We start from the raw sequence: 11,580 nt of genomic DNA on the forward strand, positions 1-11,580 counted from the left end.
AGGGAAGTTGGAGTCTGACAACATTAAGAAAGCACTAGGTTGAGCAAGCTTCTGCCAACCTAGCAGTTCGAAAGCACGTCAAAGTGCAAGTAGACAAATAGGTACCGCTCCAGCGGGAAGGTAAACGGTGTTTCCGTGCGCTGCTCTGGTTCACCAGAAGCGGCTTAGTCATGCTGGCCACATGACCTGGAAGCTGTACGCCAGCTCCCTTGGCCAATAAAGTGAGATGAGTGCCGCAACCCGAGAGTGGTCATGACTGGATCTAATGGTCAGGGGTCCCTTTACCTTTACCTAGGTTAAGCAAAGCTGAGATCGGCCTTTGGTCTGATCTAGCTGGGATTAATTAGATAATTTGAAGGACACATGCTTATCAGCAGCTATTAAGCACAAAGACCAAGGAAATGAGCCTTCAAATTCAGATGCAATCTCACTATTGGACTCTGAGGAGATACAGATGAGGGTTACCTTCATGCTTTAATGGCAGGCTCCCCCGAAGTGTCTGGTGGGCAATCACAAAAAGCACATTGCTGAACTAGGGGGTCCATCTGCCTGATACACTAAGGCTCTTCCAATGTAAAATACAGTGGTACCTCTGGTTACGTACTTAATTCATTCTGGAGGTCCGTTCTTAACCTGAAACTGTTCTTAACCTGAAGCACCACTTTAGCTAATGGGGCCTCCTGCTGCTGCTGCGTCGCCACTGCACAATTTCTGTTCTCATCCTGAAGCACAGTTCTTAACCCGAGGTAATATATCTGGGTTAGCGGAGTCTGTAACCTGAAGCGTATGTAACCTGAAGCGTATGTAACCCGAGGTACCCCTGTACACATTATATTTATTGGATTTGCCCAGGGCAGTAAAAAAAAACCCAACAACAACAACTTTAAAACAAATTAGAAACAAAGAGGATCTCCTCACAACTGACAGCATTCATCTTTCAGCCTTCAGATGCCAAAAGGAAACATTTTTCATCATGTGCTCCGTTCTGGGTACACCCATTAAAAAACTCACTTGCACACCTCAGACTTGCTAAACTGCAAAACAGTCCCACTGGCACACCCATGTTTATCCTGCGTGAAAAGCATTTTGCAAACAACCCTAGGCCACCCTCACTTCCCACAAAACCTCAACACTGGTCAGTTTTGAAAGCCACCACAATTCAAAACGTCATACTGGCAAACTGTCTGCAGACAGTTTGTGCCTTTTGCCTTAAGATAAACAGTCCCGTTGGCTTGAGTGGTCCTAGAGGGCTCCTTTCAGAATCTCCCACAACTGGGAACAGCTGGAACACAGGCAAGGAACTCTCCAGGCACGCATGCACAGCCACCCACCCGCTGCTTTCTTATCTACCAAAACAAGCTCTCATGAAAAGCCTCTCTGCAGCCAAGCATCATTTTGGTCATCACACCCACCCTACAAATTAAGAAGACTCGACTTTATCAACCGCTCCTGGGGTTTCAGGTACTCCTCATTCTCAAAGCTAGAAACCTGCTGAGGTGCATCTTATGCAATACAGTGGTACCTCGGGTTACATACACTTCAGGTTACATACGCTTCAGGTTACAGACTCCACTAACCCAGAAATAGTGCTTCAGGTTAAGAACTTTGCTTCAAGATGAGAACAGAAATCGTGCTCCGGCGGCGCAGCAGCAGCAGGAGGCCCCATTAGCTAAAGTGGTGCTTCAGGTTAAGAACAGTTTCAGGTTAAGAACGGACCTCCAGAATGAATTAAGTACTTAACCAGAGGTACCACTGTACAGTGACAGCCAAATGACTTTGCATAGAAATAGGAGCATAGCTCAGGAACAGAGCGTCCCTGGGTTTGCGGGCAAAAGGGCCCAAATTCAATCCCTGGAAACTCCAGATAAGCCAGACATGTGGGGGACCTTTTCTTCAGTCCATCTCCCACCTTCCCTGAAATAGGGGGTTGGGACTCTATCAGAGAGGGTAAAAGCCAGCAGTGTGAAGATAGGAGGCAGCACCCTCTGAATATCAGTTGCTATGAACTGCAAGTGCTGTCGCAAACTGCTCTTCCTTGCAGGCTGCCCAGAGACATCGCTGGCCATCGTAAGAAAAGCTTGCAGGGCGAGGGCCAAAGTCCAAGGTTCCAAAAGTGGTCCAAATCAGTGGTTCCAAAAGTGGGCAGTACTCATGGGCATAGCCAGGGTTTTTGTTACGGAGGCAGGGCTTGGTTGAAGGAGGCAGGACTTTTGTTGGGTGGGCAGAACCTACATGACTGGTCAGTTGGTTAAGTATTTCTATTGTTTTATTTGACCTAGGGGAGGCAGCTGCCTCCCCTTGGCTACGCCCATGGCAGTACCATCTCCTGGGGAGGGTGCTAAGGAGCAAGAGGGCACCAGGGGGCGCCAGAGGCGTAAATGGCTATAAAGTCTTGAATAGCTGATATCATTGGATCAAGTTCATCAATTTTGTTGAATTAAAAAAAATACAAATAGATACAAAACAAATAATAAACGTCAATCCATATTTCAATTCTTGTTCTTTTTTAATTGACTTCCTTTGTCCTCAACGCAGGTCTAACTTCATATTTGGTAAACTGTTTCTTTCTCATTTCTTTTTTCCTACTTTTCTCTGTATTTTATACATTTACACCATATTTTGTTTTGCAAAAATTACTCAAAGCAAGTCCAGGTATTGATTTTAGGACACTGCTTTTTTAGATAATCTCTATATTTTCCCCATTCATTTTGGAATGTTTGTTTAGATTGTTCCCTAATTGTATCCATCATTTTGGCCAATACAGTGTAATCAAATAATTTATCTTGCCACTCTTTTTTGTTGGTACTATCTCTTTTTTCCAATTTTTTGCAATTAAGAGTCTCACTTTCGATGTTGCATACAGGAATACTCTCTTATTTTCACTTGCCATGTCGGAGTCTAATATGGCCAGCAGAAATATGCCGTGCGACCCAGGCTTTTTAACACAGATGCAACTGGGTTTGCCTGGCATCAGAAGCAGTTAACACTACCCACAACCACCTCTCTAGTAATTCAAGTGCTTAGCAGGTTTCCCAAGGCAAAGAAATGAAGAAGAAAAGGGCTCAAGGTAATATGCATGATACAAGACCCATCCTGGGAACAGGGCTGGGGGGGGGGTGGACAGGGGACAAGCAAGAATCAACAGTTGATAAGGGCAACTCTGTATGCTGATGAGTGATTGCTTCTAGGGGGCTGTGGCTCAGTGACAAGGACCCCAGTTCGGATCCAGCACACTCATGCTTTGCACACGGAAACAGACCACGGTTCAATCTCTGGCTGCACTTGTTGAAAAATAATTATGTCAGGTAGCAAGACTGGATTCTAATTCTTAGTGTGAAGTAGCTGTTAGAGCATGGGTAGGCAAACTAAGGCCCGGGGGCCGGATCTGGCCCAATCACCTTCTAAATCCGGCCCATGAACGGTCCTGAAATCAGCGTGTTTTTTCATCAGTGAAATGTGCCCTTTTATTTAAAATGCATCTCTGGGTTATTTGTGGGGTCTGCCTGGTGTTTTTACAGGAGTAGAATGTGTGCTTTTATTTAAAATGCATCTCTGGGTTATTTGTGGGGCATAGGAATTTGTTCTTTTTTCTCTCCCCCCCCCCAAATATAGTCCAGCCCCACACAAGGTGTGAGGGACGGTGGACTGGCCCCCTGCTGAAAAAGTTTGCTGACCCCTGTATTAGAGTGTCAGACTAGGACCTGGGAGATCAGGGTTCAAATCCTCACTTGAAGCTCACTAGGTGCCCCTTGGGCCAGTAGCTGCCTCTCAGCCTAACCTACCTCATATGTTATTGTGGGGTGTAAGCCTTGGTATATTCAGTTAAATGATGGCAAGGATTGAAAGACATCTCTTTCTCTTTCTTGGGGAAGGACTATAGCTCAGTGGTAGAGTGTCTGCCTTGCATGCCCAGGTGCAATCCCCACCAGCATCTCCAGCTAGGAAGATTCCTGTCCGAAACTGAGGAGCCACTGCTGGTCAATGTAGAGGCTATACTGAACTGCAGACAATATACACTGGTGCCCCGCAAGACGAATGCCTCGCAAGACAAAAAACCCGCTAGACGAAAAGGTTTTGCGTTTTTTGAGCTGCTTCGCAAGACGAATTTCCCTATGGGCTTGCTTCGCAAGACGAAAAACGAAAGCGTCTTGCAAGTTTGTTTCCTTTTTCTTAACACTGTTAATACAGTTGCGACTTGACTTCGAGGAGCAACTCATAGAACGCGGTGTGGTAGCCTTTTTTGAGGTTTTTGAAGACTTTGGTGATTTTTGAAGCTTTTCCAAAACTTCTTTTGCAGCCATTTGGTAAGTTAAACTTTTAAAACTTTTTGGGGGGTTTTTGGATTTTGGGTTGGGGTGTTTGGAATTCAAGGACTTGGTGTTGGGGAGGGGTTTGCAAGAATCTGGAAGCTTGTGTGGTTTTTTTCTGCATTTTTATGATTTTCTGTGACCATTGGGCCACTCTGCTGTTTTTTTAAAAAAATTCTGGATTTGAATTTCTGTGTGGTGGGTGGCTGGGGGAACAGTTGAGGAGGGGGTTATTCAGCAAGAAGCAAAGAGTGGAAGAGGAACCTTCTTCGAGTTGTCCCCCAGAGTCTTAGAAAATGTACTGTACACTTTGTTGATTTTTAAATGTGTGACTTTAAAGAGCACTTAATAAACTCTTGTTGTACCAAATTTGGCTTTGTTTGGACTTTTTTTGACCATAGGAACGCATTAATTGAATTTCAATGCATTCCTATGGGATTTCGTGCTTCGCAAGACGAAAAATTCGCTAGGCGAAAAAACTCGCGGAACGAATTAATTTCGTTGAAGGGGAAGGGGAAATCAGAAAGGGGAGGACCCTAATTTTGGAGGTTTTCTAAATTTCTTCCTCTTCCCATAAATTCCTTGTTCACTCTTCCATTTGCTTGTTGGGACCATATGCTTTGAGCAAGTACCCCATTTCAAAAAGGGCACAGGAGAAGCTGCTGCTGCTACATCTACTTTAGTATCACTCACACTGACTGGCAGCAGCTCTCCAGGGTTTCCCAGCCCTACCTAAAGAGAGTCAGTGGTGGTGTGATGGTTAGAGTGTTGGGCTAGGACTTGGGAAACCAGGGTTCAAAGCCACCACCTAGTCATGAAGCTCACTGGGCAACTTTGGGGGTCAGTCACTGCCTCTCAACCTAACCTACCTCTCAGGGTTGTTGAGGAGATTAAATGAGGTGGCAAGGAGAACTATGTATGTCACCTCAAGTTCCTTGGGAGGAAAGGTGGGGTATGAAATCAATAAAAAGTGGTGCCAGGAATCAAACCTTTCTCCTTCTGCATTCACAGCAGGTGCTCTGTCCCTGAACTACCTGTCTGTCCCAAAATAAATTGCCTGGGTAAATAAAATTGTATGTGTGTGGAGAGCACACATGCAATACCTAAAAGGTTGGCATCACATAGATCTGATTCAATGCAAGCTGTAAGCAACTGTTACCACATCTATGTTCTTTAAAATGTCTTGTCATGTGCCTGGTTATACACACAGCTAACAGTAGCAGAAGTATCTGGTCATCCACCCCCCAAAAAAATATTTAGTACTCCGCTCTTCAGCCAAAAAGGCTCCCAGAGCGGCTTATATACAATCAAAACAAGACAGTCCCTACCCACAGGCTTACAATCTAAAAATAAACATGACACACAAGGGGAAAAGGTGAGGGAGGGAAGAGGAAAATAAAAATCACAACTCAGGCACCAATTCCTAAACAAGGAGGTGCCAAATGGAGCTGGGCCTCCAGCAAAGCTCTGAGATGGAGAGAATGAACGGCAGCCTTCCATAATAAGGAAGCTATTTAAGTTTTAGAGAAGACCCATCAACAACAAGCAGCAACAAGGAAAGAGGAAGTGTACAGCCTGCTCCCTGCTGCCGCAAGCCCCTTTACCTTTCAGAAACCCATTAAATTGTATGGGATTGCCATGTTCCAGCCCCAGAGGTAGCAAACACGTACGCAGCACAGCAATTACAGACACAACAAGGCTTCTGAGCCTGTTTCTCCAGAGCAATTAAGTCATTATTCACTGTCAATGCTACATCGGCCCACATAGCCATTATGTTCCCATTGTTATCACGAGGAGGGTCCAAGCCATGTTGATTCCTGTGCTTCCTGCTCTTCCTTTTGCCCCACCGAAGCTATGTAGGAAGCTGTCTTATACAGAGTCAGGCTGTTTTTGTCTACACTGACTGGCAGCAGCTCTCCAGGGTTTCAGGCAAGGGAGAATCTCAGCCCTACCTGAAGATGCTACTAGGGACTGAACCTGGGACTGTCTACATGTACAGTAGATGCTCTTCCCTTTAGGATCCCCTGCTTTACCCATTAAAATGAACAAGCAAGACTGAACCAGAGGCTGAATGCTGACCTTAGCTGGAGCCTGGCAACATGCCACCGTCTTCTGGGCGGTTGAAGATAACTTCCAAGTAAACAAACACCGTATTTTTCAATCCAAAGCCCAGCAAGAGAGACTGCTGAAACCCAAACGCCATTTCCTCTTGTTCCTTATTTATGTTCGGCAGGAACAGGAGAAAGGACAAAGGCGCAGTGTGTGCATTAAACGGTCCCGAGGGCAAAGCCCACGCCAAAACACCAGGAGCATCCACTTCTACATGTAAACATGTTCAGTTTCACAGCGAATTACAGATGTGTGTTCAGTTCCCGATAAAAAGCTGCTGCACACCAGCTTAACGGTAGTGAACTTGCCTCAATGCTGCTTCAACAGATGGGCGAGTACACCATAAGGAATAAAGTGCGCAGCAACTTATAACAGGGCTGTGAACAAATTCAACCATGAGGTTTTGATAGTGGCAGGAGAGATAAAGCCATTTCACACCTGACTCACATGTTAGCAAGCAATTTTTTTAAATTCTTTTTTTCAAGAGTCAGCCCCATTGTCCAAAGTCCCTCCAAACATTTCCTCTTCACAGCCTGCGACAGCGGGCAACTCAACAGAGTGAGGAAGGTCTACGCCTTGATTTACACCATGATGAACAGAAGCAAGACTTTGATACAATTTATATATTGCTTGATTGTGGGGAAAAAAGAAAAAAGCTCAAAGCAGTATACAAAAAAGAGTAAAACAATAAAATTATCAGGAAAACACAACTACCTATAACTTTAAAAATAAATAAAATTGATGCTAAAACAGATTAAAATATCAATATTCTACATATCTAGGCAGGCTTGTTTTTAGGAGGTCCCAAATAGTGAAGATGCCTGCCTGGTGTCAAGAGGCAAGGAGTTCCAAAGCGTGCATGCTTATATTGGATCTCACAGAAGTTCCCATTGATCATCAAGGTAAAGGTAAAGGGACCCCTGACCATTAGGTCCAGTCGTGACCGACTCTGGGGTTGCGGTGCTCATCTCGCTTTACTGGACGAGGGAGCTGGCGTACAGCTTCCAGGTCATGTGGCCAGCATGACAAAGCCACTTCTGGCGAACCAGAGCAGCGCACGGAAACGCCGTTTACCTTCCTGCCGGAGCAGTACCTACCGTATTTATCTACTTGCACTTTGATGTGCTTTTGAACTGCTAGGTTGGCAGGAGCAGGGACCAAGTAACGGGAGCTCACCCTGTCACGGGGGTTCGAACCGCCGACCTTCTGATCGGCAAGCCCTAGGCTCTGTGGTTTAACCCACAGCGCCACCCGCGTCCCTATTGATCATCAAAGAACAGTGTAAATTCCCTTCCACAGAACTTACCCAACTCACATGGATATCCTTTATTTCCAACATACTCACGTCTTCCATATGTTTTGAGACTACAACTCTTATCAGCCCCAGACAGCAGCCTACATTTCCAGCCTACGTTGCCACACACTGAGTTCCGGCACTCACAGCAAACAATATTTACCACTCTGTGCTGACTCATAGGGCACACACTTCTCTGAGCCGCCACTGCGCATTACTACTAAAAATTGAAAGTAGAGCACGCATTTTCGTTCTCAATCTGCTACCAAAACGGAAAGTGCAATTTCCTCTGAAGAAGTGTGCAATGAAAGGTGTTGGCACCAACTCAACTTAAGATGCGTTCACACCCGGACTTTATTTCAGCTGTCTTGTCTCCTGTACTTAAGCACTGCCCATAAAACAGGACAGTTTGCCAAAAGCGTCTTAGGACAAGATGGAGGGCCGTCAACCAAATGCCGGCAAAGGGGAAGTCTCATCCAGGGCACCCAAGGGGAGCAACTTGGCATGGGGAAGATGTACAACAGGCCTGTGGCACACCCAGCTTTGATTTCCAACAAAGAAGAATGGGCAGAGGTTCAGGAGGAATGGCAGCAGCCCCTCTCCAGTATCCGCCACCTGAGGCAATTGCCTCAGTCTGTCTAATGATAGTGCCGGCCCTGAGAGTTAATGGGATAGGTAATGAGGACAGTACAGAAGAACATTATGGCGGCAGGAAAGGACATTTACACTGATGCTGTTTGTAGGATCATGTGATTTCATCTTGCAACCAGGGTAAGGATTTCCCATAACATACCAAATCCTATCCATGGCCTGTTTTTAAGAAGAGTTGGCCAATACTACAGCAAAGCACTGGACAAACCCACAAAAGGAATTGGGGTGTGATTACATTCGTGGTCATCTGTACTTCTACAATCAGTTTTCCCTGCTCTGCCACTCGGACAAAACACTCTCAAAAACATCCACAATCCAGCCCCAGTGTTAAGTGACCCCCAACAAATATTCCCAAGCAAACCCATTCAAATTCTTAAACAGGGACTGGGTGGTTGTCAAGGATTCCTTAGCTGTGATTCCTGTATTATAGGGATTGAACTAGATGACCCTTGGGGTCCCTTTCAACTCTACAGTTCTATGATTATGCCAAGCTGAATAGCTCAGTTGGTAGAGCATGATCCTCTTTATCAAGGATCCAAACCCCACATTGGGTAGAAGATTCCTGCACTGCAGGGGGTTAGTCTAGATGACCCTCACAGTCCCATCCAACTTTACAATTCTATGAGTCTATGACTCTCCTTCACTACAGGATTTTAAAAAGAGTTTAGATAGTCATCCGTCAGGGATTCTTAAGCTGTGGTTCCAGCATTGCAGGGAGTTGCACTAGATCAGAGTTCAAGGAAGCATTCCAGACAGGGGAAAACACTGGAGGAGGGTGCAAGGCAGGGCTAGTGAGGGGTGGGGCCTGGGAAGAGGGGGCAGAGCTTTGGGAGAGTTCCAAGGACCAGACAGCAAGGCCCAGAGAGTCCTATGCATGAGACTCTCCATCCCTCTCCTATAGCTGCCACTCTGCCCCAAAGATTCTCCACGGCCACCTGCCAACCTAAAAAAAATCACCTCTCTAACAAAGCAACCTCCCTTCAACTTCTTGCTGCTGCTCCAATTAACCTCCCTGCCCTACTAACAACCTCCTCACTGTCGCTCCCAAAATCCCAGCCCTACAAATTCTGCTCTCTTCCCCAACTGCCCCCAAACCATGGTATCTCCAAAGTGGAAATATTATTATTATCCCCAGTTTTTTTATCATTTATATCTTACCTGTCCTCCAGGCAGCACATGACTCTTCCTGCTCCCCATTTTATCCTCACAACGCTCCTGTGGGGTAGGTTTGCCTATAGGAGACATCAACCAGCCCCAAGGGACCCAGTGAGCTTTGTGACAGATAGGGGGGGATATGAACCCAGTTCCTAGGAAGGGATATAACTCAGTAGCAGAGCATCTGCTCTGCATGCAGAAGGACCCCATGTTCAATGCTCAGTGGCCTCTCCAGTTAGCACTGAGATTCCCCTCTGCCTGAAAACCTGGAGAGCTGCTGCCAGTCTGTGTCAACAGTACTGAGCTAGATAGACAAAAGGGTCTGACTTGGAATAAGGTCACTGAAGATCAGAGGAAGATGCTGTCTACACTGACTGACAGGCAGGATTCTTTCCCCAGCCCTACCTGAAGATGCCAACGGAGACTGAACCTGGGACCTTCTGCATGCAAAGCAGGTGTTCTACCACTGAGATACAGCCCTTCCCCTACCCTGAGCAGGATGCTGGACTAGACTGTACTCCTCTATCAGTTAAGTGCTTCCTACTGTCATCCCATGCACAGGCACCCAGCCCTGTGAACTCTGACCCCCCCCCCCAACAAACCTTCGCAGCAAAATACCTCAGATGCTTTAGGTTACAGACTCCACTAACCCAGAAATAGTATCTTGGGTTAAGAACTTTGCTTCAGGATGAGAACAGAAATTGTGCGGTGGCAGCGTGAGGCCCCATTAGCTAAAGTGGTGCTTCAGGTTAAGTACAGTTTCAGGTTGAGAACGGACCTCCAAAACGAAGTACTTAACCCGAGGTACCACTGTACTCAACTGCCTCCCCACAACCCAAACCTCCAGTTAAGAAACCGCCTCCCCTCTGCTTTCCCCACTCCATGAACACCCAGACCCTCTTTCAAAACAAGAGCCAGTGCTCAGCAACAAACACACCCCCAGCCTTCTCATGCTCTACCTCCTGAGCGATATATCTACTTTGCAACCCCATCGATTCCACACTTCCTCTCACCAAACTGGATCTCTCTTTAAAAAGAAGTATGGTGTAATGGTTAGAGTGCTGGACTAGAACTACCCGGAGGCCAGGCTTCAAATCCTCCCACTTGGCCATGGGGCTCACTGGGTCAGTATCTCTTAGTCTAAGCTACCTCACAGGGTTGTTGTGATGATAAAATGCGGAGGGGGAGAACTATGTCCACCACCTTCCAGTGCCTTGGAAGAAAATATGGTATATAAATGTATTGATAATGATGATGATAATAGTAGTATTAGTAGTAATAACAAGCATCTCTCACCTCAGGAGTCTCTGCCCCCCAACCAACTTACCTTGCTGTCATTAAGAAGCAGGGGCCCCACCCCCTATATTATTACCCTATAAAGTCCACATTTCCTCAACACCACCAGTACTGGGTGTCATTAAGGAAAAGGCTCTCCCCATTAAGCTTCTGCCACTAACAGACCCCCACAAAAGAAGCCACACCCCCTTATTTCTTCCCACACTTCAGCCCTATATTCCCCCCCCCATACAATCTCTCTCTCATAGCCCAGCAGGCACCGCCTCCTCCCCCCGCCACGCTTTCCGTTGACCCCCCCTCCTTCTACCTTCGAGCCAAGGGAGGAGCCCCTGCTTACCTCCGCGGCGCTTCCTCCTTCGCCGAAGGCCGGGCTGCGACTGACTGAGCCAGATGGAGAAGTGGGCGGGCCGCCGGCACGGCTCCGCCCCCTCCGGCCGCCGCCTGGCCTCCCTGGGCAGCGCCGCTCGCTCCCATGGCAACGGGTGGGGAGAGAAGGAGGCGGGGCAGCTTTGGGGAAGAGCGGAAAGCCCCGTCGGACTTCCGCCTCCGCGCGCCCCCTCTCTATGGTTGGGATGAGAGAAGGCGGCCAAGCAGTGAGCCATAGAGACGAGGGCTGTCTGGGGGCTAGAGGGACCGCCAAGCGGACGCCTGCGTGCACCTCGCCGCTCCCTAGCGGAGCGGAGGCCGAAAGTCGCCACGAAACGAAGACAAACCACGTTTTCGAATCTCGCTTTGGGCGGTGGGATGGGATGGTTTTCAGAATATTTT

General features: G+C 47.1%; 1 protein-coding gene across 3 annotated transcripts in view; it reads right to left on the reverse strand.

Moving 5' to 3' along the window:
* Positions 1–11,376, reverse strand: part of RFFL (ring finger and FYVE like domain containing E3 ubiquitin protein ligase) — a 34,824-nt gene extending 23,448 nt beyond the window's left edge. The window contains exons 1-2 of one of the 3 annotated variants that reach the window (XM_083479388.1): positions 11,150–11,272; positions 9,520–9,593 (exon numbers count right to left, since the gene is read on the reverse strand). The gene's annotated coding sequence lies outside the window, so the exon portion shown is untranslated. Of the gene's footprint in view, positions 1–7,722; positions 7,925–9,519; positions 9,594–11,149 lie in introns of those variants that run through there. The other 2 variants (XM_083479387.1, XM_083479389.1) reach the window with 2 other exon arrangements.
* Positions 11,377–11,580: the final 204 nt, after the last annotated feature.

This window comes from Podarcis liolepis, assembly GCF_965112155.1.
Source record: "Podarcis liolepis genome assembly, chromosome: 16".
Lineage (NCBI taxonomy): Eukaryota > Metazoa > Chordata > Lepidosauria > Squamata > Lacertidae > Podarcis > Podarcis liolepis.